The sequence below is a fragment of the Nothobranchius furzeri genome, chromosome 9 (genome assembly GCF_043380555.1).
Source record: "Nothobranchius furzeri strain GRZ-AD chromosome 9, NfurGRZ-RIMD1, whole genome shotgun sequence".
NCBI classification, from domain to species: Eukaryota; Metazoa; Chordata; class Actinopteri; order Cyprinodontiformes; family Nothobranchiidae; genus Nothobranchius; species Nothobranchius furzeri.
In genome coordinates, this window is record NC_091749.1 from 45,334,944 (window position 1) to 45,348,008 (window position 13,065).

The window sequence follows — 13,065 nt, forward strand, 5'->3', positions numbered from 1 at the left end:
AAAAATCCAAGACTTTTGTGTTATTTGGGACAAGTTTATGACCCCGATTAATCTAAGATTTACAATTTAATCATTTCATCTAAACATATTAGATTATACGAGATAGATGTCTCTGGGGTTTTTGTGTTTTCAGATATTTGGTTTGTTTTTGGTCAATTTAAAGGTACAATAAGTAAGAATTCTACAGTGAGATAATCACAAAACAGTCTAATGTCTCAATCAGGTTGGAAGGTTACATTGGAGCAGATTACCTTGTCAGCCGGCTGGGGGAATGTCAGTTTTTCTCCTTTCTGAAAGCTAAAGAGGGATGTAGTTACTGTTTACAATCGGAGAGCCTGTGAGTTTGATGAGTCTGCGCCAAGCTACCGCTGTAGCGTCTGCGTTTGCAATTCAACACCAACAGGTAAAAAGCTCCCCAATTGTTTAAATAACAGAAGCCAGTAAACAGGAGCGACCCAGAAGTTATTTGTTGTTCCCCTAAGAAGCCACGGCATCCTTTTCTTTTACTCTAATATTTGGTGAAGCAGGCTAGAGGCTAACACTGAGCTAACAATGTTGATGGTGAATTAGAAATAAATATTTGGCTCCAAAAATATCTCAAGCTACTTTTTCTATTACAAACAACTCAATATTACAGTGAAATGTATGTGTAAATTTATTAATAAGTCAATGGTGTCATTTTTTTCATTAATGAGTCATTCAGAAGCAAGACGGCAATCAACTGCACTCCTCTAATGTCGGAAGCATACTACCCTAATAAGTGCTTCCTGCTGTAAAATTCCCAAGAGTGCTAACACCAGATGTACCAATGTATTTAATTACTTAACTTACTGTGTATAACTCGTCTTTGCTTGTCATCAGAACCTTCTGGTGCTGATCCGTAACTGGCAACAGCCGTGCCACTCACAGAATGGCATTGAGAAAGTCACTTTTTGTTTAGAAAAATGGACTACAGTGCCCAAATTTCACCACAAGGTATTATTCTTACTTCATTCTTAATCATTGCACCTATAATTTTCAATAAAATAAATGTCTTCATAGCTAGGTTTTTCCAACCCTCATCTATTAAGCTCTAATGAAAAGTGCTATTCGATTTGTCCACCCTGGTTGTATTCTCATATCTGTGAATTCCCATTAAACAGGACTACAACAGGGAGCTATAAATTACACACCTATTTTGTTGCATCATCCCTGACCCATTTGTAATCACATAAAGATGTTAGAAGTGTACAAAATACTGTTTTCTTTGCATTGTGGAATTTTACACCCACAACGCTTATTTGAAATGGCAGCAGGGTAAATGGAACACACTCTGGAGTAAGTCAAGAGAGATTTCGCACTCTGAATCTACAGCCAAGCTAGCCTTTCTGTGTGGGGTTACTAAAATGCTCAGTGCAGGCACACTGGTGTTATTTAATGATATTGTTTACCCAAGTGGCAACGTTTAGTGCTACAAAAAAGACGCCACCGAAGAAGAACCAGAAGTTGTTTTGCAAATGTAGAGCTCATTTCAGAAAGTCCATCCCTAAAGACCTTTGTGTTGAAATGGCCAACGTAACAGCTGGATGAAACGTATTTACAGCCTGCTGAAAATAAACATTTACGGCACTTTTTTATTTTTTCATGAAAACTGCCTCAGCATGAAGTTGTTTAAGATCAAACATTTAAATATTGTCAAGGTTTTTGGTCTTTTTTTGTCTGACTACGATTTAAAGCTTGTATTTATCTACCAGCTCAGTTATTTAATTTCGATTAACTGATGTTTGCCTTGGCTAACATTACAAGTAGGGGCAAAACGCTCATCTTAAAGCCTTCCTTTTATGGCAAACATTGATTTTCTTCAGTTACCTGAACAGGGTGGTACTAGTCATTTCTAAAAATGTCTTCATAAAAACTACACTGTTTCTGAAAATGATGTAATCCACATGAAAAAGCAAAAATGTTCCAAAATGCTGCAGTAACCATGCCAGTCCTTTATGTGGTGTTGTAACAATGCCATGAAAATGTACCAAATAGGGAGCCTAAGGTCTCAGTGTCAAGGCGCCTGCCTGGCCTTGCGAGGTGATGTCTTGCGAGGCCTAGCGCCTTGCTTACGACAACACTGTCCTTCCTCGGTCAAAGAAAACAGTTAAATGGAACTGACTTACATCCCGTGACCACGGCGGTCAGGTAACGTCACGTGACACGGGAGATAATGTTATATTTTATACGTGTAAGTTTCATTATAAACATATAATAAGCCTTAATTTTACTTTTTAAACTGTGCATATATTTGTTAAATTAAATATGTAAGTGAGTTACTTCCTGCTAGTCACTGAAGCTGCAACTACTAAGCAACTAACCATCCATAGATAGCTTTTTTGGGTCTAAAAAACATTTTAAATTAGTTGACTTACATTTAAACTTGAAATTTGCCCCCGAAGTAGCTGCCAGCTTCTGATTCGCCACCCTTTGGAAAAGACTGCGGTGTATTCTGGGAAATTTTTGACCAAGGCTAGGCTACAAGACACCTCCCATGTATCCTTGCTCAGCTAGCTAAACGGCTAACAAACGGAGAGCACACACCTCGGTAGAACATGAACATTGGAACACGTCTTGGCGGTTCCTGATGACGTATCTCCTAGGCAACTGGGGCGGGACCAAGACATCAAGGCAAGGTTCCTTGGCATTGAGAAACACCCTAAGTCTCCTCCCCTTCCAATCGGCTCATGGATCCCCAGAAGAGCGAAAACATAAATGCAAGTCAACGGGGCTAAAAGAGCTATTTTCTAATCCGCTTGCCTTACACCCTGGATCACACACATGTTATACTTCTATTTAAATGAAAAGTAATAAGGTGTGTTTCAACCACGCCTGTCACGTACTGTCAGCTTGTAAAAATTCGTAATTAGCATGACTACCAGACATTGGCCTCGTTCGAGTTTAGCAGCACCTCGCCTGGAAAACAGACAAGACCAGATAGATGCAGCTGGGAGAGTGTCTGAAAGTCGACGTTTAAGTCAGACAGATTTCCCTACATGTGTAGCTCACCGGTAACGATGGATGAAGATATCGCATTAGAGTTCATACTTGTTTAATTATTTATTTTAATTCTGGTGCCTGTTAGCAACCGAAACACATCCTCACATGCTTGTGGATATAATATAATGCATATGGAGACATGACTGTAATAATAAGTAAAGGTTATCAGCTGTAGTTTTAGTGTGTTCATAGGAAATGTGACAAAATAACACAAATCACATTTCTCTTCATGGCCTATATAGTTATCAATGTCACATGATTTACAGAATACATGTGACCAACTAACATTTTGCATTCTACCACCGGATGAGAATGTTGCTTGGATTGGTTAGAATGTGAACCAATTAGATCTTAGATCAGGTGAGAGCCAGGTATTTCCCGTCATGCCCTAGGCTTTGCAGCCGGTGGAGAGCAACTGCAGCGCCTTGCTCCAAAATCTGCGGCCTCCTTGATCTCACGAGGTTATCGTTGCCTACGTAGGCATGACGTCAAGAGCAAGTCGGCGTCAAGTCGGACGCAAATCTAACCAGCAAGCACTGCGCGCCGATCACCGGTGATCTAATCTGCGCAGAACTGGCTCATCTCAAACAAGGCCTTTGGCACGTCGCATATATAGCATCACCTGTCATGGTAGTGGGGAGCTTCCTGACCCAAGACATGTAGAATCACACTAGGAGACGGAGACAAGTAAAAATAAAAATGTTTTGTTTTGGTAAGGGAAACTAAAGGTGCACCGCCAGACGTGGCGGTGATGATGATTGAGATCCAAGATATTGAGGGGGAAGTCAGGACTGGGGTGAGCTGCAGAGGTAGGAATCCGGATTCCAAGGGAGGTGAGCGGCGGGAGAGCGTGTCGGTCCAGTCGTGGATGGAGATCAGGCTCGAAGGTGAAATCCGGACTATTGCAGAATTGGCCAGTGGTGAGAGTTCCTGGTGAGGACAAGGCGGAGTACATTCAAAACAACAATGACGGATAGTGAGCACAAGGCGAAGGACTAACGCTATAGTTATCTCTATAATGGCAAGAGCTACCCAAAGTGAGTAATCATCCAGCGAAGTGAGGTGATCTCCCAGCTCCTTATATCCTGGACCGGTTGATTAGGAATTAACTGCAGCTGGCCGCTCTCCAGAACCACCCACCTGCAGAGACTGAGGCAAGGTGAACAGAATAGTGCAGCACTCACCCCAGATCCTGACATCACCACATATCTCCTCTCCCCTAGTGTAGCTGCTACTTACCACATGGCCATATTTATGGTGGTTCTTTCCTCCTGAAGGAAGGATTTGAAGTTTGCAGAACTTCCAACCATTTTCCCTCTGCTTCTCTCAGTGTCTGGGTTGATGATGTCACTTTTGTGAAGCGCATTTGTAGTACTTAACTTATCTTCACACAAAACCTAAAATATCGTTTCCCCCCATTCGAAAATAAGCGCGTTCTTGGTATCAAAATGCATCTTTAAAATTCACGGACATCATATGTGAAATTGATACATAAAAAGAGGATTAGAAAACAGCTTTTTTATCCCTTTTGACTTGCATGTTATTTCAGGGACCCGTGGTCCGGAAGTAGATAGGCGGGACTTAGGCGCCCTATGCAAGGAAAAGGGGGTGGAGCATGGGCAAAAAGCCAACACGATGACTAAACAATGAGCAAATCTTAACTGTCAGCATTGCAACATGTTGTCAGTTAGGTCAGGGGTGGGGCTGTGATATCATTATTTTTAGAAGGTTGCATGGTGGCTGTCAGCATAAAAACAAACAGATTCTTCAAGTAAAAAACAGAAAGTCTTAATGACAAACCAAATGTGCTCATGTATTTAGCTTAGAAATGCAATGTCCCATCGATAAAGCAACTAAAACATTTGTCATGCTTTCTTGTCAGGAGACTTTTATCATCGCTCCTCCAACCTCCTAATGTGAGCTTCTGGTTCATAAAGGTTTTTTATTATTTTTTTTTTTTACATTTGCAAGAGTCTTTGCTGAGAAATGTTGAAATGATTCAGTTTGTATCAGGAGTTTCAACACAGGAAAAATAATGCTTTACTCTCTTGGGACAATGGTTCATTTCCAAAAAAACAGTTCAACCTCATATGAATTTATCAAATATTTACTGAACATTTCCATTTAGAATATGTGAGTAAATGGCAGGACAAACATCATCTCATGATTAAAATGTTTCTGTGTGAGTCAAGGAAAGGGCATGTTTTCTGCCTTTTTTAAACTTGCCAGGAGAGCGTTACTTGACCCTTTTTCAAAAGCGCTAAAGATTAAGTCTCTTTTAGATGGGCTTCAAGGTTTTACAGTTTCTTTTACAGAGTAATGGAAAGATGATTACATGAATCAAGCCAGCCCTTCTGTGATTCCACATGGCTGGCTGATTAGGCCTTTTTCACTGATGGAAAACACATGGCATCCACAGAGCTTGTTCATTTCAGGTTTTAGATGGTACGACGCTCATGCTTGGTTTGGAGCCGCAGCCTTGAAGGACAGCCATCATCAGATTTCTGTCCCCTCCAGTCCCCACTGGTTGCTGACTGTTATTTAGCTTTCCAATGGAGGCTGGCTGTTCCCCTGGGAAAGCCAGAGTGTGCCTGCCAGCAGGAATGCATTGGAGGCAATAGAGGAAGATGGAGGATGGTGGGTAGCCGCCGCTGCTGCTTTTCCCTCTGTGTGAAAATGAGTCCATTAATTCAGCCCCCACCCCTGCTTCTCCCCGAGCCCTCCCTGTGCCTGTTGTCTCTGTTTGTTAGCAAGATGATTCCTTCTGTCATGTCAAAGGCAACATTATCATATTCTTGTTGCCAGGGAAACCAGTGCAGAGCGAGACAACGAATTAAAGGCTTTTGCAGCGTTTGAAGCTGGTAAACATCAAAGGTTATCTGCAGAGCTGTGAGAGTTAGAGCTGTGACATATCTGGAAGGGTCTTATTGTTGGAATTGTTTTTTTATGACTCGTTGCTCTCTGAGAAATTGCCCTTTGGCTGTTTGTTAATAGATTCACTTCACTAAAATTAAAACGCGGCTCATGCAGTTGAAAAGTCAATGTGTCCAGTTTGCTCTCAACATGAAAATTTTCATTTTTACCTCCGCTTTGGTTTTCTTTGTGTGGTCAAAGCTTCTCCAAGCTGTGTATTTTCTTCTAGTTCTTGTTCTTAAAGCTAGTTAGAATAAAATAACAGACTGTTTTATTGTTGACATCTTAAATCAGTTTCTAAGCAGCCTTGTTAAAGAGACAATGTGTAGTTTTTACAGTTAATCTCTGAAAATATCCATTGAAACATTGTTAAAAATGAATAAAATGATGCCCAGTTTTTGAAAATTATTGGCAGCTTAGTACCATAAATCCAATAAAACGCCTCTGGTCTAAAGTACAGAGGGAGTGGGTCTAGCGTATTTGCGGAACACCACCACCATGTTTCCTTCTGGCTGGCTCGGGGTCCTGTGCATGTCAATGACATCACACTAGGTGATTGGCTGGACTTACGGAAGTTACGTTACCACGTTCAAAAATATTTAGGCAGTAAAAAACATGAACGTAAAAACTAAACTGCTAAACTCTTTCCAAAACCTACATGAAAGAACAGAATCAAAAATATATTTTAGCCGAGTGGTATTGCCGTAGTAAGATTATGTCATCGGCAGACGCAGGACCCCAAGCACATCCGGAAACAACGCCAGAAAACTAGCTTTGGCATTGCATTCTTCCAATGGAATTAACTGAGGGACCATCAAAGTCTGAGGAGTCACGCCAAGATTGTTGGTGGTCCGGGAGGCACAAAGACGGGGCTCGCGGGCCGCCTATTGAGTACCACTGAATTAGATGTCTTAGATGACATTTTTCTGGCTTTAGATTCAGGCTTCCATGTGGTTCTGGTACTTTTGGATCTATCCGCAGCATTCGACACGATCGATCATGACATTTTGATCACAAGACTTCACACTTGGGCTGGCATTTCAGGCACAGCCCTAGAATGGTTTAGGTCATACTTTTGGAACAGGTCTGCTAGGGTCATGTTGGATGGCTGTTCATCTGAGTCACAGCCTTTACGTTGGGGTGTCCCACAAGGTTCAATACTTGGCCCGTTACTGTTTAACCTTTATATACTGCCCTCAGGAGCCATTTTCAGAAGGCACGCTGTCTCATACCATCTTTACGCTGACGACTGTCAAATCTACTTTTCATTTAAGCCAACTCAATCAACAAAAGTTCTGTCTGATTGTATCCTTGAGGTCAAGCAATGGCTAGCTGATAACTTCCTCCATCTCAATGACTCCAAAACTGACTTAATCGTTTTCAGTCCTAACAGGACCACGGCTACTCATCAACCTGACCTCAGCTATCTCTCACCTAATGTATCCTCTGTAATCTCCAACCTTGGAGTAAAAATGGACCAGGCTCTGAAGATGGATACCCAGGTCAATAACACAGTAAAATCATGTTTTTACCAACTAAGACGCATCTCGAAACTAAAGCACATCCTGAGTGTCCGTCTTCTGAAAGCTGTGGTCCACACTTTCATCACTTCAAGGCTGGATTACTCTAACTCCTGCTTATATGGCATCAGTAAAGCAGCTCTTTCTAGACTTCAGCTGGTCCAGAATTCAGCAGCTAGGTTGCTGACTGGAGCTGACAGAAGACAACACATTTCTCCAATTCTGAAATCTCTCCACTGGTTGCCCGTGCAGTACAGGATAAATTTCAAAATTATGCTTCTGACTTACAAATCCTTGAACCATCAAGCTCCTCCATATCTGTGTGAACTTCTCCATTTCTACAACCCGCCGCGTGCTCTCAGGTCCGAAGATAAGCTCCTCCTAGCTGTTCCGAATGCACGTTTAAAAAGCCGTGAAGAAAGGGCTTTCTCTGTCTGTGCACCGACGCTGTGGAAAACATTACCACTGCTAGTGAGGCAAGCACCAACAGCTAGCATTTTTAAATCACGCTTGAAAACTCACTACTTCGACCTAGCATATACCACATAATTATGAACCTCACTTAGATCAACATTGTTTAAAAAATGGAATTCACAATATCAACTTCTGTACTATTGAGGTTCTTCTTAAAATGGTTCTCTAATTTTTAATCTCCCTGTGTCTTATTGATTTTTAGCTGTTAGTTTTGGGGATTTTGTTGTATGTCTTTTTTTTTAATCTTTTACCTGTGTTCGTCCGACATGATTGTATAACGCGGTTTAAATGCACTAACATTTTTGGTGTACAGCACCTTGTTTGGTTGTAATGCCATGTTGAATGCGCTTTATAAATAAAATTGGATTGGATTGGATTGGGTAGACCATAGAACTTTCAAACTCTTGTTTCCACCAGGACCATTTTAGATGTGACACACGGGAAGCCTGATCACTTTGGCGTGCATTAAAGATGTGCTGTTGTCTGTAGTAACAAGCATCAAGTAAGGACTTGGAGGCTGTGAACAGGGTTGCCACATTGGTGATGACGACACAATCCCAAGCCCTATAAGTGGTTAAAAATATGTAAATAGTGATAAAATTTGTATTTAACTGTAAATGGGATTGCTCACTTCTATTTAATAATTTGGTGGAGTTGAGATGGTGGATTTGCCTGGTGGTTGAAAAGCATACGTCAGACCCCAGTCCAAACAGGGAGATGGATCCAGTTCCACTTTTTCCGCTCCAGAGCTGGGAAGTTCGATCCGGTAGGAAGCCTCCAGTCCTGGATTTCCTTTCCACCCTGGTTGCTGCTGCTGCTTGACTACAATGTATCAGTTCCCACATGAAGAAGCGGTACGGTGCTCCCAACAGAAACGGCGAATACGGAGGAATTAACCTGGATGGAAAGCTGCTCGTTGTGGAATTAACATCAGAAAGGTTGCGAGAGAAAAGCGGACTTGGCTCGGGTTTCGGAGCGCAGTGGTAACTATGCGTTTGGGACTCGTTTGTTTTCGCTGTGGACGGTGTCTCGAAGTGTGATGGCAGAAGTCCAGTGAATCGCTGGCCTCCCCTCCTCTCTTGTGTTGGATGTCTGGGGGAGTGCGCTGTTTTCTAGTGCTTCAGATTTTTTAGAGGTTTTATCATAATTGAACCGCGTTACACTGATTTGTTATTTTATGGGGCTCACGCCGCCATGGACAGACGACGGTTTGGAATACAGTTGTTAAGCTAAGTCGGTAAGTTTGTCCCTTTTATAATTTCTGTCATTGTTAACAGTGCTACGACTCGTTAGCCGTTTAATGTTAGCCTGCCTTGCGTGTAGCTTTACACCATTTAGCCAACACAGCATGCAGCAGCAAGCAAGCTGCTAGCCAAGGCTGACTGACTGCACTCTGAGCTCATTGTTTTACTGTGCCAGCTACCTAAGGTTACACTCACATTAGCTCATTGCACAAACCCAAGTTAGCTCCGTTTGCTCCCTGAAAGCTACATTTGATTCGGGTTCAGCTCTGCTGCATCCGTTTAGCTGTAAGACAGTTGTTGCCTCGGGGACAATAGCGTTTATTCACTGTTAAATATAATAAACACTTGTCTGACTGTACTAATAATGACCCATGAAGTGTTCTGGAACATTATGTTGCGTTTAAACATCAGCAGGACAGTTAAAGCTGCAGATTCCACGAGTGAAGTGTTTCCCAAACTGAGTACCGGGGACCCCAGGGGGTCCAGTGTAGAATGACTGAAAGAAAAACTGAAAATGAAATGTTTTTTTTTAACGTGTCACTCAACACACATGTTTCCTTTTTGGAACAGCAAAAGTCTAGCATAGACATTTTTACACCTCTGGTGCAAATAAATTTTAATGACGCCTCAAATGTCACAAAATGGTGGATCCTGGTCAAACACATGTCTTGTTTGGGGCTTTGTGACATAAATAAAGTGGGACACTTCTCTTTTTGTTGGTTCTTGTTGTTGGGCCTGCTGGAGTGAGTCATTTAATTAGAGGACATTTTTTACAAGACTAGTAAGGCCTAACCTTGTGCTCTACTCTATGGGTTGTGCTGCCCCATGTAGTATGACAGTACCACATTTAGGTCTAAACTAGTATTTTGTAGTCTGTTTCAGGATATAATCTCAGATTACAGTTCTAAACTTTACACAATGGGTTCAATTAGCTAAATTGTATTTATTTTAAACCAATCAACAGAAAGAAAGATACTTGGGAGCTTTTGTCTTATACTCAGAGCAGTTTAAATGATTTGGGTTTGTACTTATGCTATAACATCATTATAAAATAATTAGTGATTATATAGTATATTATGTGGATTTAAAGACAACTATCTATGTTGTGGATTGAAAGGTTTGGTGTTTATTCTTGTTTACAAATGTATAAAGCATTCCATTAGGGTTGCAGCTTTCGATGACATTAATAATCGATTAGTCTGCCACAATAATCAAATGATTAATCAAATAATTAGATAAGCCATTATTTTTCCTTTGCTTTGAAAATGTGGTCAAAATGTAACTGAGTAGTACTAGCTGTAGAAACAAGTTAATAACCATATTTCTATAGCAGAATGTATTGAATTCAACTGTATTTAAAAAAACACATTAAAATCTTATTTCTGATTATAGTCGGTCACTCTGAGTTTTTCATGTAGGCTGAACAGGGAAATAGTCTCCTAAACCATCTCCTGCGTTAGCTTCTGATAGATGATAGGTGCAACGATTCTAAAAGTCTGACAGATCTACGTCACCCATCTCATGAAGGGGAAGGCTGTTGTTGGTTTAGTGTCCAGGAATCCGCAGAGAATGCCTCTAGTAGAAGCTAACTGTTAGCATTAGCAATTAGCAACAGTAGTAGAGTTGTGTTGCTCTTATCCAATACAGGGCGAGATTTTCAAATGTCAGGATAATTCCTGACCAGAGTCCCAACGCCTGCCGTCCGAAGCTCAAAGAAATCATTAGCGTTTGTAATTAGAGCAAAAGTACGTGACGTACAAACATGTTCTAAAGGTAATAAAATCGCCACCGCTACTGGTGTTGGTACTCATTTGAATATAAGTAGCCGTCTGTTGATGTTAGCAGCTAACAAGAGGTAAACTTACCGAGGTGACTTTGTTTTACGCCATGACGTGCTTCCTTTTAAGGTGCTCATTCAGCGCCAATGTGCTCCCATTGAAAGGAGAGTTTCACTTTGCAGAGTTTGCACTCTACGGGCCTTTATTTGTCTTTGTATAATGCTCCCATACTTTTGAGCTATGTTGTCTACTCGCCGTGTTTTCTTTCTCCGGTTTTGAAGGCTGATCTGGATGGCCACTACTGCGCATGTGCCTCAGAGCTAAAACGGCGGTTTAGCAGAAAGGCAGGAAGCAACCGACAAGCGTGCCGCAGCATGCAAGATTTAAAATTTTTTTTAAAATAAATGACGCGTCGACTATTAAATTAATAGTCGACTATTTTGATTGTCGACGTCGTCATGACGAGACTACTAATCGTGGCAGCCCTAATTACATCCCCCGTAATTCACATTTGACTAGTAAGGCATTCATTCCTGCGAGACACTGTATTGATTAGAACGTTCCACATATTTAAGCTACTCTGCTGCATTTTTAGATGAGCAGGATGGATTTGCCCAGACCAAGTTGTCCATTCAAACCAGCTCTTATGACAGAGAGAGAAGATGTTTAATTTACCAGCTAACATTGTTCATTATTTCAATAACAAGAAAAACAGGAAAACCTCAAAATTGAGCTTTGTTTTATTGATTCAATGGAATATTTGTTTCAGCCCTAAATTTCACGTCAGATGGTAAATGATGTGTAGGCCATAGAAAATAAGGCCATAGCATCTCCACCTTCTTTCGTTTTTGAAAAGCCATAATAAGGATAGTGTCTGACATTGACTAAAGTGCATTCTGGGAAAATGGGAGATATGTTTATAGACAAAAACAGACAACAAGAAACCTCTTGATAGAAATGCACACTACTGTATGTTATGTATACAATATCAGGGTTTTTCCTGGCTCAAATTGAGGCATAGGTGGTACCATCCTGACCATGTGCCAGCACATGCATACTCTCTGTATTGAACTGGCTCACTTTTTTAAAGGCAAAATATTTTTTCGTTAAAAGTGTTCTAATCTAAGCTTCTGTTGATTAATTGAATATTTCATTTGACAACGTTTCAAGTGAAACAAAACTGGTTTGCTGCTAAAAATATGAAATAAAAAAACAAAATTATCAGGCTGAAATAACAGACTCCTATTATAAAAGCCTCAATAAAATGCATTAGATTGGTATTTAGTTCCCTTCTTCCCATCTGATATTTATAGTTAAAATATTTTTACATTTCAGTTACATTTTAGGATTGTATTAGTAACACTCATCTTAGTCAAAATAAAACATAAATATATCCAGTAAAATATAATGCATTTCATTAACATGCATTTGTATTGGAAATGGTAATAACATTTAATTTCTGCTGCTAACAATGTAATGGTGTTATGTAGGGGTGGGCAATATAAACGATATAAGGTAGAAACGACATAAAATTGGGTAATGATAGAGTTTTTGGCTATATTGCATTACTGCGATATCGCAATAACACATGACGTCACTAAGATGTGCACCCTGATTACATTGGGGCAACAGAATGGTAGTGACTACAAGCATGGAGTGGGCGGAAGAGGAGGCCTATATGCCTCAAGTGGCATATATTTGCCACATGAGGATATTTAAAAGCATGTCATTTTGACATATAAACAGAGAGGGAAAAACGCAATATATATCATTACCGCACATGCTTCAGATTATATCGTAAGATAGATTTGAGGCCATATCGCCCAGCCCTAGTGGCATGTCTATTATGTACGGGTTGGCAATAACCCAGTTTAAATTATGTTCAAAGATAGAAGCGTTCTTGATTTATATACTACAACGGCTTGCCTTACTTCCGACTCGTATCTGCAGCAGTTCTGATCCGTAGCGCTGCAGGATGCAGAATAAACAGGATGGTGGGGACTTTTCATCCGCTTGTAGTTTAGTCTTTCTTACTTTTACCATCATCATATATTTTTCTGTGCGCCACTTGATCGTGAGACTGCTACCCGTTAGCATTACCCAATCTGCGTGTAG

General features: G+C 40.7%; 1 protein-coding gene across 2 annotated transcripts in view; it reads left to right on the forward strand.

Moving 5' to 3' along the window:
• Positions 1–8,942: 8,942 nt before the first annotated feature.
• The window catches only part of znf609b (zinc finger protein 609b), a 170,023-nt gene continuing 165,900 nt past the window's right edge, over positions 8,943–13,065 (forward strand). For both annotated transcript variants that reach the window (XM_015953616.3, XM_054732279.2), the window contains exon 1: positions 8,943–9,165. The gene's annotated coding sequence lies outside the window, so the exon portion shown is untranslated. The remainder of the gene's footprint in view (positions 9,166–13,065) is intronic.